Source organism: Kogia breviceps, chromosome 19 (genome assembly GCF_026419965.1).
Source record: "Kogia breviceps isolate mKogBre1 chromosome 19, mKogBre1 haplotype 1, whole genome shotgun sequence".
Taxonomy (NCBI): Eukaryota; Metazoa; Chordata; class Mammalia; order Artiodactyla; family Physeteridae; genus Kogia; species Kogia breviceps.
The window spans coordinates 42,881,921-42,895,561 of NC_081328.1; the positions used below are offsets into that span (position 1 = coordinate 42,881,921).

The following is a 13,641-nucleotide window of genomic DNA, read 5'->3' on the forward strand; positions in this document are numbered from 1 at the left end:
ACAGGCTTCACTAGTTGTAGCACACAGGCTCAGTAGTTGTGGCTTGCAGGCTCTAGAGCACAGGCTCAGTAGTTGTGGCTCATGGGCTTAGTTGCTCCACGGCATGTGGGATCTTCCCGGACCAAGGATTGAACCCCTGTTCCCTGCCTGGGCAGGTGGATTTTTAACCACTACACCACCAGGGAAGCCCTTTCATTTCTAATTTTATTGATTTGAGCTATCACCCTCACCCTCTTTTTCTTGATGAGTCTGGCTAAAAGTTTATCAATTTTGTTTATCTTTTCAAAGAACCAGCTTTTAGTTTCATTGATTTTTACTATTGTTTTCTTCGTCTCTATTTCATTTATTTCTGCTCTGATCTTCATGATTTCTTTCCTTCTACTAACTTTGGGTTTTGTTTGTTCTTCTTTCTCTAGTTGCTTTAGGTGTAAAGTTAGGTTGTTTGAGATTTTTCTTATTTCCTGAGGTAAGACTGTATTGCTATATACTTCCCTCTTAGAACTGTTTTTGCTGCATTTCATAGGTTTTGGATCATCGTGTTTTTGTTGTCATTTGTCTCCAGGTATTTTTTTTTCTCTTTGACTTCTTCAGTGATCCATTGGTTGGTTAGTAACATATTGTTTAGCCTCCATGTTTTGTGTTTTTTTACAGTTTTTTTCCTATAATTTATTTCTAATCTCATAGCATTGTGGTCAGAACAGAAAGATACTTGATATGATTTCAATTTTTAAAATTTACCGAGGCTTGATTTGTGGCCCAAGATGTGATCTGTCCTGTAGAATGTTCCATTTGCACTTGAGAAGAAAGTGTATTCTGCTGCTTTCAGATGGAATGTCCTATAAATATCAGTTAAGTCTATCTGGTCTCATGTGTCATTTAAGGCTTGTGTTTCCTTAATAATTTTCTGTCTGGATGATCTGTTCATTGGTGTAAGTGGGGTGTTAAAGTCCCTCACTATTATTGTGTTACTATTTCCCCTTTTATGGCTGTTAGCATTTGGCTTATATATTGAGGTGCTCCTATGTTGGGTGCATATATATTTACAACTGTTATATCTTCTTGGATTGATCCCTTGATCATTATGCAGTGTCCTTCCATGTCTCTTGTAACAGTCTTTATTTTAAAGTCTATTTTTTCGGATATAAGTATTGCTACTCCAGCTTTCTTTTGATTTCCATTTGCATGGAATATCTTTTTCCACTTGCAGTCTGTATGTGTCCCTAGGTCTGAAGTGAGTCTCTAGTAGATAGCATATATACGGGTCTTGTTTTTGTATCTATTCAGCCAGTCTATGTCTTTTGGTTGGTGCATTTATTTACATTTAGGTAATTATCAATATATATGTTCCTATTGACATTTTCTTAATTGTTTTAGGTTTTTGTAGCTCTTTATTCTTCCCTTCCTGTTTTGTTCTCTTGTGGATTGATGACCATCTTTAGTGTTGTTTGGGTTGCTTTCTCTTTTTTGTGTACCTATTGTAGTTTTTTGGTTTGCATTTCCCATGAGGTTTTTGATACAGTTGTCTGTATATATACAATGTTGTTTTAAGTTGGGTTTTTTTTTTTTTTTTTGGCGGTGTGCAGGCCTCTCACTGTTGTGGCCTCTCCCGTTGCAGAGCACAGGCTCTGGACGTGCAGGCTCAACGGCCATGGCTCACGGGCATGTGGGATCCTTATGGACCAGGGCACGAACCCATGTCCCCTGCATCGGCAGGTGGACTCTCAACCACTGCGTCACCAGGGAAGCTCAAGTTGCTGGTTTCTTAATTTCAAATGCAATTCCCATTTCCTGCATTTGTACTCTCCTCACAGTTGCTGGTTATGATATCATATTTGTGTGTGGGTGATTTCCTACTATTACTTTATGTTTGCCTTTACTGGTGAGCTTTCCCATTTGTGATTTTCTTTTTTTTTTTTTTTTTTTTGCGGTATGCGGGCCTCTCACTGTTGTGGCCTCTCCCATTGCGGAGCACAGGCTCCGGACGCGCAGGCCTAGCGGCCATGGCTCACGGGCTTAGTTGCTCCGTGGCATGTGAGATCTTCCCGGACCAGGGCACGAACCCGTGTCTCCTGCATCGGCAGGCGGATTCTCAACCACTGCGCCACCAGGGAAGCCCTGTGATTTTCTTGTTTCTAGCTGTGGCCTCCCCTCCACTGCCCCCCAGTCATGAGAAGTTCCTTTAGCATTTGTTGTAGAGCTGGTTTGGTGGTGCTGAATTCTTTTAGCTTTTGCTTGTCTGTAAAGCTTTTGATTTCTCTGCTGAATCTGAACGAGAGCCTTGCTGGGTAGAGTAGTATAGACATAGTCTTGTCTTATAGTCACTGGTGTATATGTCTGATTGTGCCTAATTCCCCTTCCACTCACTTCCTCCACTTTCAAATGACAAGATCCATAAAGACAGGGCTATGTTTTATTCGACTTTGTAACAACATAAGTGCTTAGCACAGTGCTTTTAACATCATAGGTGTTCAGGAAACATTTCTGATAAAGTTGAAGTGGAATTGAAGCAACGATTTTTAAAGTTTAGGGCATACACCTTGGGACAAAGAATTGATGCCATATATGTAAAGATAAACCTAGTGAAGCAAACTGACGTTCACATCAGCTGTAGCAAGAAACATCAGTGTGCCCCCAATACAATTATGGATTATGTCTATTGTATGTATAGCCAAGTTATTAAAGCTTTAAAACTGAAGCGTGAAAAGTACATGGACTTCATCAAGTTCATACACACCCTTTCAATGAATACAACTTTCTCTCTTTACAATTAGTCCGTAAAATCAGAATATAAATCATGTAAATCAGAATGACCAATGTGGGTAAATTAGAAGGGCTTTGTATTTGCAATACTACACAGGCTGGTTCTACATTAGGGACAGCTGATCCCCCCACCCCTGCCCCGGGAGAATGAAGGGTTTATTATTACTTGCAGCAAATGAGAATACTGGGGTTGTTTCCCAAAGAAGTGTCTCTCCAAACAACAAAATTAGGGGAGTCTTAAGCTGTGGGTACATGCATATCCATGAAAGGGCTCAGATAGTAGGCAGAGTCTAAGCTTTAGTTGATTGATTGAAGGGGACGGGCTGACCTTTAGCACCAGGGAGCTGCTGACTGCTGGCTGAAACATTTGTTGATGACATTTCTTCACTCCTCCGTTAATGCTTATCTTCCTTTTCACTTTGGTTCCTATTATTTTATTTCATTCCCCACCTTCTGTTCTTCTTTTCCTTTCTGTCTTCCTGTATTAAAGGGACTAATTACCCACATGCCCAGTCCCTTCTAGGAGCCTCTGTCCCTGCACACAGCTCTGCCTGTCCTTTCGCTGTCACTTCACTCCCCCACCAACATTGCTGCTGGTTCCTGCTCTCCCCAAGGTCCGATTGCTCAGCTTTTCCTCAGGGTCCATGAGATGATATAACCATCGCCCTCTTACTTGTCTAAGTAGGTTTCTGTTCTTACAACCAAAGGTGTATCTCAAGCCCCTACCGCTTCCTTCCTCTGTTGTAGGTACGCCTGCCAGTGGTGCCCAGAGGAGTTGCTCGGCCTCCCTCGTGTCAGCCAGGACGTAAAAGGGAGACCACCTGGCCTGCGTGCTCAGAAGCATCAGAATATTTGGAAATGGGCAGACGGTTGGTTAAATTTTCTACCTTTTGGGGAATGTTTCAGTACCTTGTGGACAAGGCTCTTGGACTCCATTTAAGCACCTTGTTAAGACCACTGAATGAATTTTGTTGTGCAAAACAAGAAGTAGTCACATGGATACTGCCACTGAGCCCTGCCTAGGTGGTAGGCTTAGCTGGATATAGGTGGTTAGGGATTTAACTTTTTTTTAAGAATGAAAAACATTTAAAACTGGGAAAGAAAGTGGACTTTATCTCCTTAAATGGAATGACTGTAGAACAGCAAAACCTTTTTCTATCTCCAGAAGGGAACTGTGGCAGGAGAATATGAGCTTTATGGGGAATTACTGGTATTATCAAAGGCTTTTCAAAATAGACTTGAAATGAATAGTTGTGTGCCTGTTTTATTACTGCCTTGTGAGTTTACATTTTGTTTTGTACAGTATTTTTCTCCCTCTTATGAGATGGTTGCTAGGGCTTGTGAGCAAATAACGTTTATTGTATTGAATTTGGGACTGAACATAATTATCTTACAATTTGGGTTCATAGTGCCATTTTTGACAGTTATATTATGAGCTTTTTGAGGAAAATTGAGCCCACATGCTGTAAGCTGCTTCCTATTCAGCTGCCCTTCAAGTTTTGGTGTCTCGGCTCTCCCTGCCCCCACTCCGCTGCTGTGGGGCAGCCTCGGGACTGAATGCTGTTGGAGGAAAACCAGACAATCCGGAGTGGGTACCGCCGAGCTCCAGCACCGTCTCCTCTGAAAAGCCCCTTGTCCGCAGTTTGTCTTTCCGGATGACTCCGTGGACATGCATCTTTAGGGATGCTGCAGTTGGCTATCACTACAGGCATCCTGCCTTTCTCCTACCAGGAAAGTCGTGAGTAAACAGAAGTTTTGTAAATCGAGTCAATGTTCCTAGAAATCTCCATGACCATTTCAGAGATGCTTCATCTTCATTTCTGGCTGGTCTTTCCCTGGCAGCACTTCTTACCTAATGTGTCCCATAGTGTTTCTGTAAAGGAATGTAATGAGCGGTAAACAAACTCTTAAATGCACCAGGGGAGCACACCGCTTACAGAAATCCTTCTTTTAAATAACAGTCTTTTTTTTTTTTTTTCCTGTTCCTTCCTATTGCCCTAGCAGAAATTTGGGTTCACCTAGAAGCAGACCTTGAGATAAGGGTTTAAGTGCAAATGGTTTATTAGGGAGTTCATGCCAGGAAACACCAGTAGGAGAGGGAATTGATAGTGGGAAGGGAAGGAAAGTCAACACAAGGTATGTCATGGAGCAGGTTACTACTTAGGCAAGGGACACTCAGTCCTGCGGGGGATCTCTAGGAAACAGTGGAAAGACACACCTCGGATTTGTGCCACCTGAGGGCGAAGAACCTGGGGTGTTTATATATTGGCTCCCTCAGTCACTGTTAGAGGGCTGCTTCTGGGGAGCGGGTGGGTAATAATATCCTAGTGCTCTACCTTCTACCTGGGGAGGGGCTATCGAAATCCAAGAAAGCTCTTGGATGGTAAATGCTGGCAGTTGGAAGCCAAGCCAAATGTAAGTGGCTGAAATGTAAATGGCTGTGGGCAGGACACCAGCACATCTGCTACACTTAGCTTCTCAGAATACGTGTGAGGAGGTAGCTTCTCCATTGCCCCTGAGTGTCACTGCAACAGCTCTTCTTTATTGGTAAGTGTCTTCTAAATGCATTTTCTGCAAATCAAAAAAGGTTTTGAGAGACTTATTATTAGGAAAGTGAAGTATTTCCTTCAAAATATTTTCTTTATACAGAAATACTAGGAAATGGAGTCAGTGGCCACAACCAATAGATTAATATCAAGCCTTTTCAAAATGCTCCTATCCATCATTTTCAGTGGATGGAGGATATAGAAGCAAATATATACAGCCTTTATTCTCAAGATTGTTTTTATTCTACCATCAGTGGATTTCCATGATTAGCAAAGACTAATTTTAGATGCTTTTTGAAAGTGCCTGTATATCCCTTGGTTACCTCATGGATCATGGTATGGCAGGCAGACCATCTGTAACTTGCCCCAGAGGGCAGGGGTCAAACAGAGGTATGGGATGCTGTCTTTTATTCATAGGTACCAGCTCCAAACACTGATAACTGAAAAGAGTGATTAAATCCAGGCATCCTAACTCCCATATCTGGGAGACCCTGGACCCTCGTGTTCCTGGTGACCCCTGCTACTGTCTTTATTCCTAATGGCACTCTGGCAGCTGAACCAATCATGCCCTGGTTGGTTTCCTACTGTTTTGAGGGTTGATGAGTCCAAGTTCCTAACATAGCATCAGATGGGGATCTTGGTGCTGAGGAGAATTAAGCTCATGGAGTCTCTCTTGCACACAGCTGCCACAAAAGAGTGGAGCTGAACTTCCCTTGAGAGGCGTATTGATGGACTATCATCTTGGTAAAATGGAATCCAGCTCAGTTTTATATCAGATCTAAGTGGCAGTCTGTATCTGTATCAGATCCATGGACTTTTTCTACTCTGACTCCTAATTTTAGGCCTTGATATGTAATTTGTGAGGTTTCAGAGCTAGAAAAAACTTTAAAGATCATCCAGCCAACCTGTCTATTTTGCTGATAAGGATCCTACATTCCAGAATGGTTAAGTCACTGACCCAGAGTCAAACAGGGAGTCAAGAGCTGGGCTGAGGGGAGAGAGAGCCAGTCTTTTCTCACTTCCCACGAAGTTAGTTAATAAAGCAGCAGAATTTCTCACTGGATTCGGGAGAAGTAAATGTTTGGTGCCACAAAGTTTTTTGAATACCTGCTCAAGATAGTGCAAGGCTCTGTGGGGAATCTGAAGAATGAGACCCCGTGCCCGCATGGCTCTTACACTGTCTGCTTGAGCTCTTTGCTCCTTGCTTCCCACCTCTCTTCCCCTGTTGCCACTCCCAATTCATCCTCCATCCTATTTTCACTTCTTTTCTTTGTTTTTGGTGCCAAAACCTAGGAACTATTTTCTCTCTTTTCTTACAGCTTATGTCCTTCATTCCAACTCCATGATTCCCTTCCTCTACCATTTCTCTGTTCCCACTCTACCAGGTTCTCTTTCTGTTCTCTGCTACTATATTTCTTTTCCTCATATTTATCTATCACCTCCCTTAAGCTGCCCCTTCCTAGGCCCCCTTGCTCTCCCCTCTGCCACCTTGAATCCTGGAAGCATACTTGGTTATTGTGGTCAGCAGCCGCCGCAATGGCCAATGGTCCCCACCTACTGGTCTCCAATGCCCTCGTGGACTCCCTTCCCTTTTGGTACAGGATGGACCTTGTAAGTCAATTCTAATGAATAAAATATGACCAAAATGATGGGACATCACTTCTAAGCTTAGGTTAAAAAAGGCTGTGGCTTCCACCTTAGGTGCTCTTTGACTATAAGGAAGCTGGCTGCCATGTTGTAAACTGACCTACCGAGAGGCCCATGTAACAAGGAACTGACATCTCCAGCCAACAGCCAGCAAGTGCCTGAGGTCTGCTAACCACCACGTGAGTAATCCTCTCCCCATGGAACCTGGAAACTGCAGCCCCTCTGATATCTTGACTGTAGCCAGTGAGAGACCCCAAGTCTGAGTCACCCAGCTAAGATGCTCCTGGATTCCTGAACCACAGAACCGGTAAGATAACTTTTTTTTTTCAATTGAAGTAGTTGATTTACAATATTGTGTTAGTTTCAGGTGTACAGCAAAGTGATTCAGTTCTACATATATGTTTTTTTCAGATTCTTTTCCCTTACAGGTTATTACAAAATATTGAGTGTAGTTCCCTGTGCTATAGAGTAGGTTCTTATTGGTTATTTTATATATAGTAGTGAAATGTTTGTGTTGTTTTCAGCTGCTAAGTTTGGGGGGTAATGTGTTATGCAGCAACATTAAAAATGCAGAGCTGTCCTTTACAGACCCCCACTCAGAAATGTTTGTCTTCTATGACTTTGAGCAAATCGCTGCTGCTGTTTGGGCTTCAGTCTCATCTGGGAGGCTTTGGGCTTAGAGTCTAGTGTCTCAAGTCTCCTGTCTGTGAAGATGTAGCCTGTGAGGTTACAACAAGGCCCATCTCTTCTACTGTTTAGTGTATGAAGCCCGGTTAAACCCACACATCTTTGTATGGTAAGCTCCACGTCTTTAAATTTGCCTCACGTTTTTCACTCCTATTATCTGAAGTCTGTTTCTAATTTCTGATAGGATTGCAGTGGCCCATTGTGTGCCTCGCTCTGCATGACATGCCAATTTCATTTTGGAGTCACAGCTATTGTCTTTTTCTCCACTAATCTCATTTTGCAAAATTCCGATAGAACCTGTGAACAGAGAGAGTTGCCCTTGTGCTTGATCTGGGCGCTGTGTGACCCCCCAAACAGGGGTGGATGATAGACAGACAGCCTGTCTGCCACCCGAGGCATCTTTTCTTGCTTAAAAATTTGTTCTCCAGATTGCAGACTCCCTTCCAACGCTAGCAAAGACTGGAACATATTAAATAAGAGCAGAGCTGAAATTGGATGGAATGTCTCAGCCACTTAGATTCAGACCTCTCTTTCGGGAGAGCACGTGGGGAAGAGGCCGGGACGTGCCCACGTGGATAATGTGGAGGAAGACAGCTTCCATCCCTTTCTTATACCATTCAAGCCTTAAACAGGGGTAACATATTTTTTCTTGAGCAGGGCCTATAACCCAGGATCCATCACTTATATATGGTGTCCATAGCAACCAGGCAATGGTATGGGATCCCTTCTCACTAGGGAATTCCTTTTATGGCTCATTTCCGAAACCAGCATGGCCAGTACAGGAGTCTGCAGTTTCCCAGTTGCTTAGCAACCAGCTCCTATGCTCTAGTCACTAGGAAAAGCAGACAGTTAAAAAAAAAAAAGTGTAGTCAGAATCATATGTTACATTCTTTCTACTTTGTCTCTTTAGAATAAAATAGAGTGCAATAAGGATGCAGGAAAGGGCAACCTGCTCCCTGTTGTTAATGCCTTCACTGCTCCTGGCGGGCTTGCAGGCAGAGAGAGGGAGGAAAATGTTAGCATGCTTTCGGCTGGAAATTTAGCAGCACGAGCCACCTGCACGTTGAAAGCTCTACATTTTTCACATCTTGTGGGGGCATCAAGTAAGTGCAGGGCCAGCAATCTGTGTGCTGCATTCCCTCCCCCAAACCAGAAAAGCCAGGCTCCACCCACAGGTGTCACTGGACCACTTCTCCTTGGCTGACATTCCTGGGAGGAGTGAATTGGTTTGTTGGGTTTCTGGTAGAAAGGCAAGGAGACCATGTATCCCCCTTGAGGTACAGCTGTGGTTTTCAACCAGGGATGATTTTGCCCCCCAGGTGACATTTGGCAAGGTCTGCAGACATTTTGGGTTGTCATAGTGGTGGGGGAGGGGGATGTTATTGATAACGAGGGGGCAGAGACCAGGGAGGGATGTTGCTAACCATCCTACAATGTTTAGGCAAAGGACAGCCCCCAACACCAAAGAAGTATTCTGCCCACAGTGCCAGTATGCCGAGGTTGAGAAACCCTGCATTAGAGAATCAGAAGAACCATCTGTCTTGTTAAAAACAAGCACTACAGCTGACTAGGAAAAATGTTGACAAGGTAAAGGGTGGGACTGATGAAAATCCATTCAATAGACAACCGGAATTTCTGTATGCACAGAACCAGCAATGACATAGCAAGGGTAGAGCAGAGAGCCCCCCTGGGGTCTGTGGCAATGGAGGGAACCTCTGAGGTTGCCTCCTTATAGGAAAGCAGAGATGGAGGGCTGCAGCTTTGGCATTAGACACATTTGGTTTCACATAAGGAACCCATTGACTATGCACCATGGCTCTTAGGTCTTTTACACAGTCTGGCTAAGACTCAGTCTTCTCATCACCAAAATGGAAATTAAAATGGGTTTTGTGAGAACTACATGTCAAAGCACATGAAACGCCTGAGCCCTATCCAGCTCTTATTCACCTTCATGTCTCAGCCCCAGGACCCCACTTGTTCCCTCTTTCCTGCTGGGTACTTTGAACTTTTGAAGAATATGAACAAATGTGCTGATCCTATAATGACTGAGGTCATTTTATGTAGTAATGAGCGAAGGACAAAAGCATCATTTGGGGGGATTGTTGGCTGGTAGTCTTAGACTAACGTTAGGCATGAAGGACAGGAAAACATAAGAAATGGATGAGATGAGAGGCAGTATTAAGAGTGTTCCAGCTCCTCCATTTTACTGGCTGTGTGACCTTGAATAGTTATTGAACCTATCGGAGCAATTTCTTATCTATGAAATAGGGATAATTATTACCTCTTGCATTATTGTAAGGATTAAAGATCATGTATATAAAGTGCCTAGCTGGTGCCCAATATAAGGTAGGCACCTGATATGACAATATCCACCTTCATGTAGGCAACTTACCTTTTTTTTTTTTAAGTAAGATTGGCATGTGTAAGTCTAACCCAGGATCTTCTCCACTGATGCTGTGAGGCTAAGGCTGTGTGTTAGGAAGACACAATTGGCCTCTCTGTTTCATCTACAACAATCAGATTTCATTCAGTCATCTATGATAGTTCCAGCGGCCACAACATTATGTAAGCAGTTTGGAAGCTATTTCTATTTTCAGCCTATGCTACCTCTTTGGGGGAGGGGGTAATGAATGCCATACATTCAGTAACCATGTTGTACTTGCTTGAAATCTTGAGACTGTCTCAGGATACTTCCTAGTTCTAATAAGTGGGTTTTGGTCTATGTTCATAATTTTCTAGACTGTAGCACATCCCCTGTCACCCTGGCCTCAAACAGAAGCCTGTCCAGTCTGGATCACTTCAAATGCCTTGTCACATCCATTATTTCTTTCTTACAATGCATCAACCGGAGCTATACATTCCCAAAGGTAATATTTTCTGTGTGTTTTTGTTCCTCACTCTTCCTAATAATTTTGCAAAACTGGTAGGACTTTGGGGGCCAGAGTCTTTGCTGCACACTCTTGCAATGAACCCCAAGTCCTTTTTCTGGGCCACAACAGCTGGTTTGTAGTGGGCAGCATCTCACCTTCTATAGTTTGTACTTTTCCTCCCTGTCATGCCCTTTTTCTCAGCAAAGTTTATCTGCCAAGGTTTTGCCCACTCACCCAGCCTCATTTATCTCACCCCCGTTGGCTTCTTGTTCAACACCCAGAAGAGCCGGATGAGCTCTAAACACTTAGAGATTTCACTGCCCCTTCTAGATTGTTGGGTGATCCCACCTAATTTTGCCCAATTGACTCAAGCCTCTCAGGATTGCAGCTCTAATGTGTCACTGCTAGAATTTTTCTCTTCCACAGGGAATAATTAAATGATAAATTTAGAGGTTGCTTGCTCATCCCTCCCAAGCAGAATGATGGAATCTCACCTGGAAGCTGTGACAGCCAGGAAAGGCGGAAGAAGGATGTTTATCAGACACACATGAACTCAGCTCCCCAGAATGTAGCACACAGGTACCTCATTTCTGAACAAGTAGCAGAAGCCCGATCCACAGTCACCCCAGGGCTGTGACCGGCTGGAGATGGGATATCTCGAGGTTTACCAGGAGGACCGAAAGCACTCAAAGTATGTGGACGTCAGAGCAGTGGCTAAGAAAGAGTCCAGGCTGGCTGGGACATCATGCAGCTGAGGGCAAGGCAGGCAGCACGTCTGGGATCCAGGATGACAGATAGGAGATTTAAAACAGGGCACCATCAGAGCCCTGAAACAAGGCAAGGTTTTATCAGGAAGGGGATCTGAGCCCCAGGAGTGAGAGTAGTACAACTGAGCCTGGCTGAAGACAGATCCTTATAACAATAAAGCAGAAGGGATAACAGAGAGGGAGGGAGGGGGTTCATGCCTCCTTTGGGGCAAATAATTTTCTCTGTATCCCTGTAACACTAGTACAGGTTCCTAGAAGATCAGTCAATTAGCAGGTAATGTTGAATATGTACTCTGTGGGTATCTTTCCTTGCATAAAGCTCCCGTAGAACACTAAGCTCATGAGGTGCTCCAAGAAAAACATTCTATGCTCACTATGATTTTTGCAAACTGCAAGTCCCTCTTAGAAATTCACAGTGTACATTAGCATTTTAGAAGCTCAAACTCCTGTGATATAGAAACCTGTTTTTAATCCAGTGTTTCTCCAACAGTTGACAACAGGATCCTTTTGTTACGTGAAAACTATGAACATCCTGTGGACACACCTTGAGAGGTATTGTTCTAAAGCATTCCTAATCTGGTGTTCCCAGGCCCTTCGCAACCTGGGCCTGCCCTTGTTTCCCGACTTTACCTTCCTTTATTTTCCTACATTCCAGGCACACTGAATTCTTCCCTTGTACATGCCCCTATTTCACATTTCCTTCTTTTCTCTACAGCAGGTGATTCATCATCTGCCCAAAAAAGGGAAAAATCACTAAGCCTTACTCACTTCAGCCCCCACCCATTTCTAGCTATCCTGTAAGGCTCACCTCAAAGGGGACACTTGATCCATCTCTGCCCCAGCCTCCCTGTTACTATAAACAATCCATTTTCTCCTCTGATCCCTTGTGTCACGCTATCTATTGCTTTTAGAGCACTTAGTACCTTTTAATTTGTGTATGGCCATTTATGCCTTTCTTATTAGGAGACAATCCATGTCTGGTTCATTTTTATGTTCCTAGCCCAGAACACAGCTTACTCGTAGGATTGTCCAAGGGAGCAGGAAGTAAGAAGCCATGACCTCCAAGGCAGAAGTATGTTTCCCAACACTCAGGCCAGATATGGCAGATCTCTGGCTCACAGGCTGTGAACTCACACTCACCTGTGGTGAACAGACTCATCTATCACCACGCGATGCCCCTGGGGCCCAGATGCCACGCCCCCTCCAAAGCCTCTCAACAGTGCTCACAGTAGCCATAATCAACGGGTTAGAGTTGGCATGACAGAGGAAATCTAGCTGTCATCCTTGATTTGGACTTTTCCACGAAGTGAAAGTTAGGAGAATTTAGCAAGCTGAATATTGGAGCTGTTAATCCTTCAAAGACTGTCCATAACAGAAAAGAGCAATTAGCAAAACTATTCATTATACTTTCATGTTCAAGTCTAGTCTCAAGGCTAATTATTTGTATAATTAACATGTTACCAAATACAAATAATTGATGAGCCTGATCTCCTGGAATGGAACACAAGTCTTGTGAAATGTAAATAGCTGTGAATTACTAACAGCTTTCCTTTACATGGCAGCGCCTGTAAAATTAAACAATTTAAGTGTAATCCTATGTATGCTGAAAGACTGACAAAACAATAAGATGTGTGCTTAAATGCACAGGTTTTTAAATTCTCACTCTACTCCTTTCTAGCTGTGTGACCTTGGGCAAGTTAATCTCAGTTTACTCATTATTTATAAATCTATAAATTTATAATTTATTAAATTATAATTTACAAATTATAAATTGTTATTTGTAAATCTCAGTTTCCACATTTATAAAATGGGTGTAACAGCAGCCCTTACTTCACAGGATTGTTGAGAATTAAATGAGGGTTGACTCATTTGGAAAGAGTATACAATAAATGTGAGCCATTGTTTTCATTATTGCATTTTGTATTGCTTAGATTTTATTCAGAAAGAAACATTAGAGGGGAAGGGAACTATACAGATGTCCCTGCTATAACACCACTTATGTGTTCCTGAAAAGCTCCATGGTCTACAAAATAGCCCACTGAAAAAACTGGGCTGCTTGGAAAAAAATAGGGTTGGGCAGACCACTCAAAAAACCTATGCAATTTTGTAACCCAACCACTAACACAAAAAAACCAATGTCAATGTTAGCAAAATATTAGCCCCCACTAAACCATAGCTTGAATATTTGCAGGCTGCATTCTGCCCTTGAGCCCTGGGGCTTCTTTTGAGCTATAAGTCCTAGAGGACATTCATTTCTAATAGGGATCAGTTTCATCAAAATTAAATGTGATTTAAGGAGTAGTGTTCTTCACTAATCTCTCCTAGTTTAAAGGGAAATGTCTTCGCAGACTCATCATCAGTACC

The 13,641-nt window shown here is 43.0% G+C and overlaps 2 long non-coding RNA genes across 6 annotated transcripts in view; one reads left to right on the plus strand and one right to left on the minus strand.

The window, feature by feature from the left end:
• The window catches only part of LOC131746959 (uncharacterized), a 65,792-nt gene extending 53,026 nt beyond the window's left edge, over positions 1 to 12,766 (plus strand). Inside the window, exons 2-10 of one of the 5 annotated variants that reach the window (XR_010838364.1) lie at positions 3,508 to 3,629; positions 4,246 to 4,498; positions 7,008 to 7,260; positions 9,082 to 9,227; positions 10,049 to 10,205; positions 10,380 to 10,507; positions 10,937 to 11,089; positions 11,768 to 11,829; positions 12,278 to 12,766. This is a non-coding gene — a long non-coding RNA (uncharacterized lncRNA). Of the gene's footprint in view, positions 1 to 3,507; positions 3,630 to 4,245; positions 4,499 to 7,007; positions 7,261 to 9,081; positions 9,228 to 10,048; positions 10,206 to 10,379; positions 10,508 to 10,936; positions 11,202 to 11,767; positions 11,830 to 12,277 lie in introns of all 5 variants that reach the window. The other 4 variants (XR_010838365.1, XR_010838363.1, XR_010838366.1 and 1 more) reach the window with 4 other exon arrangements.
• LOC136793283 (uncharacterized) overlaps positions 2,124 to 13,641 on the minus strand; it is a 99,379-nt gene continuing 87,861 nt past the window's right edge. Inside the window, exon 3 of the long non-coding RNA XR_010838368.1 lies at positions 2,124 to 4,633. This is a non-coding gene — a long non-coding RNA (uncharacterized lncRNA). The remainder of the gene's footprint in view (positions 4,634 to 13,641) is intronic.